Source organism: Amblyraja radiata, chromosome 8 (assembly GCF_010909765.2).
Source record: "Amblyraja radiata isolate CabotCenter1 chromosome 8, sAmbRad1.1.pri, whole genome shotgun sequence".
Lineage (NCBI taxonomy): Eukaryota > Metazoa > Chordata > Chondrichthyes > Rajiformes > Rajidae > Amblyraja > Amblyraja radiata.
In genome coordinates, this window is record NC_045963.1 from 53,962,477 (window position 1) to 53,976,198 (window position 13,722).

Consider the following 13,722-nt stretch of genomic DNA (forward strand, 5'->3'; position numbering starts at 1 on the left):
CATCAATAGGGGAAAAATTTTCAGGATACGCAATTATGGGACTTCCGGTGGAGCTATGGAGGGCTAGAGACCAGCGCCAGCTAGCTGCACGCAAAAATCGCTGAAAATGGGGGATAAAAACGGGACTAACCTGCTGTTAGGTATGGCTGATCATCCAACCTGAGTTGGATGATCAGCCATGATCATATTGAATGGCAGTGCAGGCTCGAAGGGCCGAATGGCCTACTCCTGCACCTATTTTCTATGTCAATGTTTCTATGCTATCGTACCGGCTGCCTGCAATGAGTGAGTCACGTCATCAGGCGTGCGACTCAGGCAGTATGTCTACGCAACATACCCCCCCCCCCAAGAAGAAACGGGCCGTTAAGCCCAGGCAACCGGCGGAAGAAGTAGGCCCGACTGAAGCTTCGGGCTCAGTTACAAAGTCATACCAAGAGGATGTGTCAAGGGATCCAAAGTCCAAAAAAACAGAAATAGAAGACCTTCGGAGTTTTCTATCTAAAGAAATTGTAAATATAAAGGAGCAACTGAAAAATTTCAATGAAAAACTGAACTTTAAAGAAGAACTTCAATCTTTTAAAGAAGAAATTAAAGAAGAAATCACTGCCACTGTTCACGAACTATTGGACGTATGGAAGAAAACAATGGAAGAAAATCTTGCTCAACAGATTGAAGAGGTAAATGTTAAAATCAATTCGATGGAATCCAGCTTTAATGATAGGTTGGATCCCATCAATAAGACATTAGATCAACAAAATATAGCAATAACTCAATTAGAGGAAATTGCGGCGACAAGTGCTGAAACTACAAAACAGCTTCTCAAAGAGAATAAACGTTTATCAGACTTATTGAGTAAAATAACTGAAAAATGTATTGACTTGGAAGGACGTCAGAGGCATCAGAATTTAAGAATAGTCGGCATCCAAGAAGGAAGAGAGGGGAACCGAGACCCCCGTGAATTCGCTGCAGACTTATTGCAAACAGTCTTAAATCTGAATCAAAAACCTTTACTAGGTCGAGCACATAGAGCACTGAGACGTCGCCCACGGGCAGACGCCCCACCAAGACAACTGATAGTGAAGGTGCAATACGACCATGTATTGGATGACATGATGAAGAAAATTGTCTGTAACAGAGATCTCATATTTGAAGGAGACAGGATCAGCATTTTTAGAGACTATCCTGTGGAGGTCTCCAGGAAGAGAGCGCAGTTTACAGAGACAAGAAGAATACTTAAGAACATACCAGATCTGAGATATGGCCTGATGTACCCCGCAACATTAAGAGTCACCTACAAGAGGAAGGAACATCTCTTCACTAACAATAAGGAAGCACTTGATTTTGCCCAGAACATCGAGAATATGACCGATGACTGAACAATACTCATTAATTACCTGACGTCACCGAACATTGTGACTTTGTAAAGATCTGATGGAACTTTGATGTGCAGCTTGACAGTGAGCTGGACTGGAAGGGTCATAAGGAGGCGGTGTACAGGAAGGGACAAAGTCGACTGTATTTTTTAAGGAGGCTGAGGTCATTTAACATCTGCCAACCCCTGCTGTGCAGTGTCTACCATTCAGTGGTGGCCAGTGCTCTGTTTTTTGCTGTGGCCTGTTGGGGAGATGGCGCCCGCATAGCGGACAAAAACAGACTGGACAAGCTGATCAGGGAGGCCGGCTCAGTGGTCGGGGCTGAGCAACGAACGGTCCAGCAGGTGGCAGAGGCCAGAACGCTGAACAAACTGGGTTCAATAATGACCAACCCCACTCACCCACTCCATGCCCTGAAGGTGATCAAGAGCAGCATCTTCAGTCAGAGACTGATTGCACCAATGTGCAAAACTGAGAGACATAGGAAGTCTTGTATACCAGCTGCTATAAGGTTATATAATACGCATAAATAACTGCACTTTTTTTCATTCATTGTATTTTAACTTGTATTTTAACTTGTATTTTAACTTGTTAAATATGGAAGCTATTTGAGGAAATGTGTGGTGTTATGTCTGTCTTGAAGCTGTCGTGGCACTGTAATTTCCTGTAAAGGATTATTAAAGGTATAATCAATCAATCGAATTTAAACTGTTATACTTAAGGACCAATTAAATTGGATAATGATAGTTGTGCAAGGTTTCTCCTATTGACATACTACATTTATATTTTAGTATTATTATTAATACCTGACCAATACTAATCATAATTACTCGTTATTACTAATAATTATTACTAATTACTATTAATTGGATTACTTAGAATTAGTTAAAATATGAACTATAAGTAGGGTTTGATTTAAGGTTTGATTTAGGCAATTTATTAATAAGGGTTTGGGGTTTTCTTTATTTTATTTTCGATTAAATTTAAAAAAAAAATAATTATCTCTCAGATATATATGAGATTAATACTGTATCTTGAGAATAATAGCTTTTTTTATTAACGGATTATAAATACTTTGGAACTTAAAATGTTTTCCTCCTCCCCTGTAAAATGTTTTTATTTAAATTTTATTTTAAGGAAAGCATGGAGCTAGTAAATTTTTTTTCCAAAGGATATGGAAGTCTGTAGATGGCTAGCCACGTTAGTGTGGCTATCACTAACTGCACTAATTATAGATGTAGTTTTTTCCTTTCTTTTGCACTTTACTAACCTACTCTATCACCTTTTTTTCTTAACATCTTATTATAATTTTAAGTTTGAATGGAATTATAAGTTTTACCAAAGGAGATATGTACGGGAGAAAGATCTACGAGATTTAAAATTCATCTATCTGATGTTCGGGTGTAATGTCGGGCTTACTGTGCTGAGCCATCTGCTCTCTTAGCTAAATTTTAGTTTATTAGGTTGTGTTATGGGGGGGGGGGGGTGAAACTGTTTTTTTGTCTCTTCCTTCGGGGGAATGCGACTTTTTCTTGTCGTATCCCCCTTCTCTGCCTCCGTCTGCACTGAGGCCTAATGGCGGAGCTGGCGGTCTCCAACCTGCGACCGACCTCGAGGCTCCGGAGGCAGAGCCAACCAGGACTTACAATGCGAGGCTGGCCGACTTCGGGGCTGAGGCAGCGGTGGCCCGACTCGCTGATGTGGCGTTCCAGCTTTCGGCAACGGCCCGGAGCTGAGGCTGCGAGGCTCGGAGCTGAGGCAGCGGGACTCGGAGCTGAGGCAGCGGGACTCGGAGCTGAGGCAGCGGGACTCGGAGCTGAGGCAGCGGTGGCCCGACTCGCTGAGGCGGCGTTCCAACTTTCGGCAGCAGCCCGACTCGGAGCTGAGGCTGTGGCGGGCCGACTCAGAGCGGAGACGGCGTTCTAGCTTTCAGCAGCGGCGACATCGCCACGGGGGTCCGCTGGACTGGAGGGCGGCATCTTCGGCCTGGATCGCCTCAGCGCAGAGGGAGAACAAGGAGGGAAGAGACAGAGACTAAGACTTTTGCCTCCATCACAGTGAGGAGGTGCTTGGTGAACTCACTGTGGTGGATGTTAATAGTAAGATTAAACGAGAACTTACCAGTTTGAAGTTTGATCTGTATTTTATGAGGAGTTACGATGAGGGTATTACGTGAAGAACCCGCTCAGTGCGCAGGCGCGGCATACTTCCAAGCAGCGGTGTGGAATCACAGATAGACACAGTTATTTTGAAGTAAACATAGTAAAGATAAGGAGACATCAATTTATTAGTTTGATCCATATAATGAGGGTGGGAGTGGAGGGCACGTAATACCCTCATCGTAACTCCTCATAAAATACAGATCAAACTTCAAACTGGTAAGTTCTCGTTTAATCTTACTATTTTACTTCGGAGTCACGTGAGTGACTACGTGAAGATTTCAAAGCTCTGTGATTTCAAACCGTGTAACAGTTTCATTTCACTCACTGCCGAAGTTCTTGAGGGAGGAAGTTTTATCGTAATGAACCAATGAGTCTATTTGTAGAAAAACACAATGGTAATTTTTTTTTTTAAACAATAACAACAAAGAATTAAGTTGCTCCCCTGGGCTTAAATTAAATATTTGCAGTTTGTAAATCTTTACTGCAAATAAACCAGGTTTTGCCAACGGCTTATTATAAAATTTCTGAACGGTCTTTTCCCTTCCCACCATCCTGCTGTAGCCAGGATGTGGTCTATAGGCATGTCCATTCTTTAGCCGTCGACATGGATGCTGCCCTGGTGGAATAAAATTTGTACATGTTAGTGTTTATCCCAGCAGTTTCTAGCACCTGCTTGAGCCATCTCGCAATGGTTTGGCTCGTACCCCACCATAAGGTTTTTGTGACTGACCCACAAGGCTTTTCATCTCCTACGAATATTCTGGTTGTGTCTATGTAGGATAGTAGGTGGGTCATGGCACATAACCATGGTTCTGGTGGGTAAACCACGACTGGATTAGGTGTTCCTGGTCTGCTCTGTTTGACCAGTCGCTGGATAACGACAGATCTGGTCTGGAGCTGTGATCATGTTGTCCAGTCGCAATAGGTGTAGTGACTGGACCCTCTGAGCGGATACAAGTGCCATCAACATGAGCGTCTTTAGTGTAGCTTGCTCGAGGCCGGGGGATCTGGCTGGTGGCCATTGCCTGAGATATGTCAGGACCACATTGATATCCCAAATATGGGTATACCTGGGCTTAGGGCTTGATATTGTAAATGCCCTTCATCAGTTTTACCACCAGTGGATGGGATCCCATCGCCTGTTGTCTTGGCGCTGGTTTGAGATAAGCAGAAAGAGCACTCTGCGCTGTGTTGATGGCACTGTAGCTGATCCCTACATCGTGGTGTAGATAGGCCAGGAACTCCAGTATGTTGGTGGCTGTAGCTGTTGCGTATGTTGTCCCTGTTTCCTGGCAGTACTTCTCCCTTTTTTGATGCTGGTTAAGTACTGCCTCTTGGTGGATGTTCGAAGGGATGCCGACATGGTGGTGATGGTTTGTTTGGACAATCCCAGTTCCAGGTAAGGTCTGTTCAAACTTGCAACCCAGGCGTTTAATTTTCTCATGGCATGGGTGTTTAGCTTACCTGGTAGGTAAGTAGCTGATAGCCAAATATGTCTTTCGACACACCATTGCCAAATCATGTTGACCAATTTGTCGCATGATAATGATTTTATGCCACCCATATGGTTAATATAAGCCATCACCGTAGTATTTATCAATTTGTAACCGAACATGCAAGTGCTGCATATTAGATACATATGCTTTTAAACCATAAAAGGCGCCCAACATCTCTAGATAGTTAATGCCCAGTGTAAGTAGTAATGATGACTCTAGGTTAGTCCATCTACCACTTGTGCTGGATATGGAGTTAGTCGCTCCCCAGCCTTGAGCACTGGCATCTGTTTGAATAACTAAAGTAGGGTTAGTGATAAAGATAGGGCTGAAACTATGCCAAACGTTTTCTGCCCACCACTGTAGCTCTGATATTGCTTCAGTGGGTAAGTTCATGACACGATCATAGTGACCTGTATGTCGTTTTATTGCCCTACCTTTGCTCTCTGTAAATTTTTTGATAGTGCAAAGGTCCGAATTGTGTAGCCGGAAATGCTGCTACCATTTCCCCAATTACTCTTGCTACTTGTCGAATAGTTGGTCGCTCGTTGACCATTAAATTGTTGCATGATTGTGCTAATTCAACCATTTTTGCCTTTGGCAAGGTAACAGTCATATGGACTGAGTTAATTGTGAAGCCCAGGTAGTCCATGATAGTGGATGGCTTCAACTTAGATTTATCTGGATGTAGGACGAACCCCAGAGTTTCGAGGAGCTGTTTTGTAGCTGATACTGCTGCCACAGCCAATTCCATCGTTTTCCCTACTATCAGAATATCCTCCAGATATGCCATGACAATATGTTTTGGTTTTCTTAGTATTGCCATGGCTGGGTTCAATATTTTGGTGAATAATCTTGGGCTGAAGTTAGCCCATAGGGCAATGCTTTGTACCATCCAGATAAATTTTAGGTATCTGCGATGATCCTTGTATATGGGTACTAGATAGTAAGCATCTTTAAGATAAATGCTTGCCATGAAGTGTCCTTTGGAATTCAGTTGTTTGGCAGTAACATATGTCTCCATTTTGAAATGTATATACTTAACAAATTTGTTTAGTGATGTTAATGATGATGCGACAGCCACCATCTTTTTTGGTTTTAGTGAATATATTCGATACAAATTCCAAAGGTTCATGTTTGGTCTTTTCGATGACCCCCTTTGTGATAAGTCTCACCAGTTCAGCTTGTCCCTCACGTTTCTCTTTGACGGAGGGAGAAATACCCTTTGGGGCCATTGTTGAACTGGCGGCGTTTTTTCTGACATGAATTGTATTTTATATCCACTAATGCTGTTGAGTATATACTTGTCACTCGTGACCATACCCCATGCTTCTTTAAACGAGTGTAATCTCCCCCCTGTTAATAAAGCACCCTTATTCTCTATATGCTGGTAGGGACCAGACCCACCTACCTCCATGGTTATTGGCGATTCTGTTTCTTCATTTTCCTGAAGATTTTGTTCTGACGTGCTGGCGATGTTGGGGGGAGGCGCATTTTCCAGAGGGTCCGCTGCGGGCCCTGATCTAAAAAGATCTTTGGGGATAATGTGCGGACCCCAAGCGTTCACCAGTCCCATATTGCGGACGTCGACTGGTGGATGCCGTGGGGTGCTGCCGCTTGGGTATCGGAGGTCTTGGTTTGCTCGTCCCGGGGCCTGCCCTCGTTAGGCCGAAGGTTTTTGATGCTTCCTCCATCTCCTTCAGTTTTTTTATTGAGATCTTTCCCAAATAGCAGCGCGTCCGTCTCCACAGCTCCGGAGATTGTTGATCTCAAATTGTGTGGTACACATTAATGCCAGCACATCCTGCTGGCAGGTATCCATCTCCGTGGTCTCCCCGGAACGAGCAAAGGCTGTAATGGCCGACGTCAGGAGCCTTAGGATCCGCTGTAGCTTGAGTTCTTGGATCCGGATGTGTGACCCCACATGCCCCCAGATTTGGCTGTTGACACTTTTTACTTTGAGGGCCTCACAGTTTTCTGGTGCTGTGTGTTGTTTCAGCACCTCAGCGAGCACCTTTTCCAGTATTGGTTTATTGGATAGATGGTTGATGATGGCCGCCATTCTTGGTTCCAGCGGTGCTCCAGCCCGTGGGGTTGCTACAAGCGGTCCATCACACCCAACAGCTCTTCATGTTCCTACACCCCTGGCATACTCCCGAATTCGTCCGCCTGCCCCTGTTCCAGACCAGCCCAGCCCTGGTCACCAATGCTAGCCTCCAGTAATGAGGGAGCAGAGGGCAGTGCATGAAACACTGTGGAGGTGCCTGACCTCCCTCCGCGAGAGCGCTCTTTCTGCGCATCTCGCTGGAGCTGCTCCAATAGCTGTTGGATGCAGCTCAGGCGGCTGTCTCTCCTCCATTTAGGTGGAGACATGTCCCCGTCCGACGAATCGGACGCCACCGGCCGGATGCCTGTTCGGATGGCTAGACATCCAGCCCGCAGTTCAGGCACTAGCGGGACTGGGCTCGGCGCGGTGATGGGGATAGCGGAGCGCCTGGTAATTGTTCCTACCACCTTCTTCTGGAGCTTTTGTGCCTTGTAGTAGCGAGAGCGCCCCTCAAGCAGCGCATCTCGCAGGCACCTGCTCCGTGAGCCGCTCCAGCGGCTCAGGCGGCTCTCTCTCCCCCCGTGCGGGTGGGGGAATTAGAGGAACACCGGGTAACGCTCCTACCGCATGTTGCTGCCCCCCTCCCCGACGGGAAAACGTTCCTCCTTGAACGGGGGACAGTTTTGTTCCAGAGCCTTTTTCTCTGCCTGTAAAAAACACAAGCAGAAAAAGGCTCACCTGTAAAAGAAAACCCGACTTCAGGGTACTCACCTGACGGTCCGGTTCATTCTGTAGCGGGAGCGCCTAACTCCCGTTGCAGCCGCTGTTGCACTGCTGGCGTAATGCCGCGCCTGCGCACTGAGCGGGTTCTTCACGTAGTCACTCACGTGACTCCGAAGTAAAATTTGTGTTTATTGTATGTTTTGTTATTTATTATTATTGTGTATGACTGCAGGCAACGAAATTTCGTTCAGACCGAAAGGTCTAAATGACAATAAAGGAATCAAATCAAAATTCAAATTATAGACCACCCTAAACATAAGATGCAAGACGTGAATATGAAGATTGGGGGTGAAGGAATCACATTTTGTAGCTGGAATGTTAAGGGAATTAATGAACCAATCAAGAGAGGTAAAGTATTAGCACATTTAAAATCACTTAAAACAGATATAATATTCCTTCAGGAAACTCATCTTAAAAAGGAAGCACAACATAGATTGAAAGCAAAATGGATTGCTAAAACGTATCATTCCTCATTCTCACATAAATCCAGAGGAGTTGCAATATTAATCCATAAAGGGATACCTTTTAAACGTACATTAACTATAACGGACATTGATGGTAGATATATTGTATTAGTAGGCGAGTTATACGCAAAAAAAGTGATTATTCTTAATGTTTACGGACCAAATTTTGATAGTCCCTTGTTTTTCAAGAAGCCATTCAATATAATTCCGGAACTTACACAACACAATTTAATAATTGGAGGAGACTTAAATTGTACACTAGGCCCTTATTTAGACAGATCATCAAGACAACGAAATGTAAAATCTAAGTCAAGTGAATTTCTAAATGCATACATTAATACTACTAATATTAAGGAAGTCTGGAGAATCGAAAACCCAACCGGACGAGAATACTCATTTTACTCATCAGTACATAAAACCTATTCAAGAATAGACTATTTTTTAGTAGACTCGAAGCTCATCCCATTTACCTAGAACTCGAAATATCATAACATCATAATCTCGGACCATGCACCCTTAACATTTATGAATAACCTAAATGGAAGGACCGAGAAACAGACACAATGGAGACTCAATCCACAAATTTTAAATGAAAAAGTATGTCAGGAATATCTTACTAAACAGATTCATATATTTTTTGAGACCAATGACCGCCCTGGAATGTCTGCCTCCCTTCTCTGGGAAACATTTAAAGCATTTGCTCGAGGAGCATTAATCTCCTCCCAAGCATTTCATAATAAAGAGAATCGGGTTAAGCAACGGATACTGGAAAGGGAAATAAGGCAATTAGACATAGAAAATGCGGCTGCGCCAACTATGATAAAACACAATAAAATTGCAGTACTGAAATATAAATTAAATTAAATATACTCAGACCAAGTTATAAAACTTTATCAGCATACTAATAAATCACATTTTGAATTTGGTGACAAACCATAAAAACTATTAGCACGCCAACTTCGAAAGCTGGACGGGGAAAAAACGATTCACAAAATTAGATCAGATATGGGAGAACTACTAACACAGCCCAAGGATATCAATGAGAGATTTCTGCAATATTATCACAATCTTTACTCAGCCAAAACGACAGAACACTCGACAGGAATGGAAGCATTCTTACAGAAATGTAATCTTAAAGGTTTAGATTTGAAAGAGAGAGAATTACTAGGTGCTGAAATAACAGTAAAATAAATTGAAGAGTCTATTAGGTCTCTACAAAACGGCAAGGCCGCCGGGCCCTGACGGTATAAGCTCTGAATTTTATTTTTTAAATTATGATCTGATCTCCCCACGTTTACAGACACTGTATTTATGTATACAAACTTAAAGCACACGGCATTGGGGGTTCAGTATTGATGTGGATAGAGAACTGGCTGGCAAACAGGAAGCAAAGAGTAGGAGTAAACGGGTCCTTTTCACAATGGCAGGCAGTGACTAGTGGGGTACCGCAAGGCTCAGTGCTGGGACCCCAGCTATTTACAATATATATTAATGATCTGGATGAGGGAATTGAAGGCAATATCTCCAAGTTTGCGGATGACACTAAGCTGGGGGGGCAGTGTTAGCTGTGAGGAGGATGCTAGGAGACTGCAAGGTGACTTGGATAGGCTGGGTGAGTGGGCAAATGTTTGGCAGATACAGTATAATGTGGATAAATGTGAGGTTATCCATTTTGGTGGCAAAAACAGGAAAGCAGACTATTATCTAAATGGTGGCCGACTAGGAAAAGGGGAGATGCAGCGAGACCTGGGTGTCATGGTACACCAGTCATTGAAAGTAGGCATGCAGGTGCAGCAGGCAGTGAAGAAAGCGAATGGTATGTTAGCTTTCATAGCAAAAGGATTTGAGTATAGGAGCAGGGAGGTTCTACTGCAGTTGTACAGGGTCTTGGTGAGACCACACCTGGAGTATTGCATACAGTTTTGGTCTCCAAATCTGAGGAAGGACATTATTGCCATAGAGGGAGTGCAGAGAAGGTTCACCAGACTGATTCCTGGGATGTCAGGACTGTCTTATGAAGAAAGACTGGATAGACTTGGTTTATACTCTCTAGAATTTAGGAGATTGAGAGGGGATCTTATAGAAACTTATAAAATTCTTACGGGGTTGGACAGGCTAGATGCAGGAAGATTGCTCCCGATGTTGGGGAAGTCCAGGACAAGGGGTCACAGCTTAAGGATAAGGGGGAAATCCTTTAAAACCGAGATGAGAAGAACTTTTTTCACACAGAGAGTGGGGAATCTCTGGAACTCTCTGCCACAGAGGGTAGTCGAGGCCAGTTCATTGGCTATATTTAAGAGGGAGTTAGATGTGGCCCTTGTGGCTAAGGGGATCAGAGGGTATGGAGAGAAGGCAGGTACGGGATACTGAGTTGGATGATCAGCCATGATCATATTGAATGGCGGTGCAGGCTCGAAGTGCCGAATGGCCTACTCCTGCACCTAATTTCTATGTTTCTATGTTTCTATGTATGAGTACATTTATACTCAACAGAAACTACCAGAAACGCTAAACGGATCTATAATAACACTTATATCAAAAACAGATAAGGACCCTGAAGACCCAGGTTCATATAGAGCTATTGCTCTCTTAAATACTGATCAGAAAATATTAACTAAAATCCTAGCACAAATATTAGGTACAGTGATTAATAAATTAATTCACCCTGACCAAACAGGATATATCCCAAAAAGTTACTCATCTTATAATCTGAGACGATTATTCAATATTATATACTCAAAGAGAATTACTAACGCAGACTTTGCAATTATTTCGTTAGATGCTGAGAAAGCATTTGATCAGGTGGAATGGCCCTATTTAGTTTTGGTGATGGAAAAAAATTCAATTGGGCGAGAAGTTTAGCACATGGGTAAAACTTTTATATACTAACCCAACAGCTAGAATATTAACAAACCAAATGTTATCAACTAAATTTAACTAATCTAGAGGTTGCAGACAAGGATGCTCGTTATCTCCGTTATTATTCGCACTCGCTATTGAGCCACTAGCAGAAAGTGTTAGGGCCCATCCAGAAATACACGGGTATAATACTAAATACACTGAGAATAAAATCTCTTTATATGCAGACGATGTATTAATCTACATTACAAAACCTGAAATTAGTATTCCAAACCTATTAAATGTAATAACTCAATTTGGTTTGTTCTTGGGATACAGAATTAATTGGAATAAAAGCGAAATCATGCCAATAATCAAAATCAATCTACATATACTACAACAATCCCCCTTTAAAATAGTTAATGGAAAATTTAAATATCTAGGAATCTATGTAACTAAGACATATACTTCTTTATTTAAATTAAACTTCCCTCCGTTACTGAATAAATTACATAAGAATATTCAGTATTGGAAAACACTCTCTATCTCAATGTTTGGTAGAATTAATGCTACAAAAATGATTTTTCTACCGCAATTATTGTACCTCTTTCAATCAATCCCGATATATCTTCCAAAATTTTTTTTTTTAAAGGTGGAATCCATCGTCACTAATTTTATCTGGGATTATAAGAATCACAGAATAAGCAAAAAACATTTATGTAAATCAAAGACCCATCTCATACTCAATGGCTGAGAGATATTATGTCCTGCCTAAAGCTCGAGAAAATCAGGTACAGGTGCACAACCTTTTATCCAAAAGCCTTGGGACCAGACACATGTCGGATTTCGGAATTTTTCGGATTTCCGAATGGAAGATTTTTAGCGTAGATTAGGTAGGTAGCGCGGGCGGCTTGAAAAGTCTGGACCGGCTGCCTCCTCCCCGGAGACCGGGGAATCATTGCATAAATGTTAGTCAGTTAGTTTGGAGGGATTTTATGTGTTGGGGGGGGGGGGGGTGAAGGGGGAAACTTTAATTCTTAGTCCCCTACCTGGTCGGTGAGGCGGGGAGCGGGCAATGCCTTACCGGGTCGCCGTGCAGTAAGCTCCGGAGCGCTGTGGCCGCCGACTCCCAACATCGCGGAGCTGGGGGCAGCGGGCGTCCGGCCGCGGTTGGAGCTCTGACCCCGGCAACTCTACCCCTGGCTGCGCGGCGCTCCAAATCCAGCGCGGCCCGCAGCCGGACGCCCGCAGCCCCAGCGCCGCGATGTTGGGAGTCGGCGTCGTCGCAGCGACGGGATACCAGCGGGGAGCGGGCAATACCTTACCAGGTCGCCGTGCGGTAAGCTCCGGAGCGCTGTGGCCGCCGACACACAACATGTCGGCGGCCACAGCGGTGCTGGGGCTGCGGGTGTCCGGCCGCGGGACGCGCTGGATTTGGAGCACCGCGCAGCCAGGGGTAGATTTGCCGGGGTCGGAGCTACAACCGGTGCCGCCCGCGGAAGGACGCCCGCAGCCCCAGCTGGGAGTCGGCGGCCACAGCGCTCCGGAGCTTACTGCACGGCGACCCGGTAAGGCATTGACCGCTCCCCGCCTCTCCGACCAGGTAGGAGACTAAGAATTAAAGTTTCCCCCTTCACATAAAAGCCCTCCAAACTAACTGACTAACATTTAAGCAATGATTTACAGATGTTTAAATGTCTCCCCGGTCTCCGGGGAGGAGGGAGCCGCTACAGTAGTACAGACCTGGGTTGACCGTGGGTCGTTTCGGGTCAAGTTTGGCGCCAAACGCGAGCTTTGGTGTGCAGACGACATCCTGGAAAAAATGGCCGGTTTTCGGAGTTTTTCGGTTTCCGGAACTCCGGATAAAAGGTTGTGCACCTGTACTCACTTCAACATTCAAATGGAAGGTTTCAGAAAGCATGGGGACCGTTTTTAAATGCATTCCAGACTTTATAAATGCTTGATCATCAAGCACAGTTTAACAGTTTAACAGTCTACCCATTCATTTATCGTGGATTATTGTTGTGACAGGCTGATATTTGTATATGCTCACTGGCAGTGACTGGGGAGGGATTATTTTTGGTATCTAATTTCTCTTTTATTGTTGTTGTCTTGTTATATGTTAGCATAATTTGTTTTTTATTTATTCTTTCCATACACTCTGTCTGTAACAAATAGACAACTTTGCACTTTGTTATGTCCTGAAAACTAAATAAAAAAGATTTTGATTTAAAAAAGTAAATCAAAGACAAATGGAGGTTTAGCTTTACCAAATTTCGTGTTTTATTTCTGGGCAGTTAACATTAAAAATATGAACTTTTGGTTGGAAGAAATGGACTAGCAACCAGACTGGTTAAAGATGGAAAAGGAAGACTGTTTACCCTTTGAAATTGGCTCGATTCTGTTTGCTCCCACAAAATTGAACAAAAAAACCTATAGTGAAAACCCAATAATATACAGTGGTATAATTTGGAAATAATTAAAAAAGACTTTAAAATTCGATAATGTATCACTCTTTCTTCCCATTGTAAACAACCCTGCATTAAAACTTCTATGTTGGAT

General features: G+C 43.6%; 1 long non-coding RNA gene across 1 annotated transcript; it reads left to right on the plus strand.

The window, feature by feature from the left end:
- Window positions 1–8,266: 8,266 nt before the first annotated feature.
- On the plus strand, window positions 8,267–11,616 carry LOC116976232. The gene is made up of 3 exons (XR_004412906.1): window positions 8,267–9,627; window positions 9,958–9,962; window positions 10,798–11,616. It is a non-coding gene; the product is annotated as an uncharacterized LOC116976232 (long non-coding RNA).
- Window positions 11,617–13,722: the final 2,106 nt, after the last annotated feature.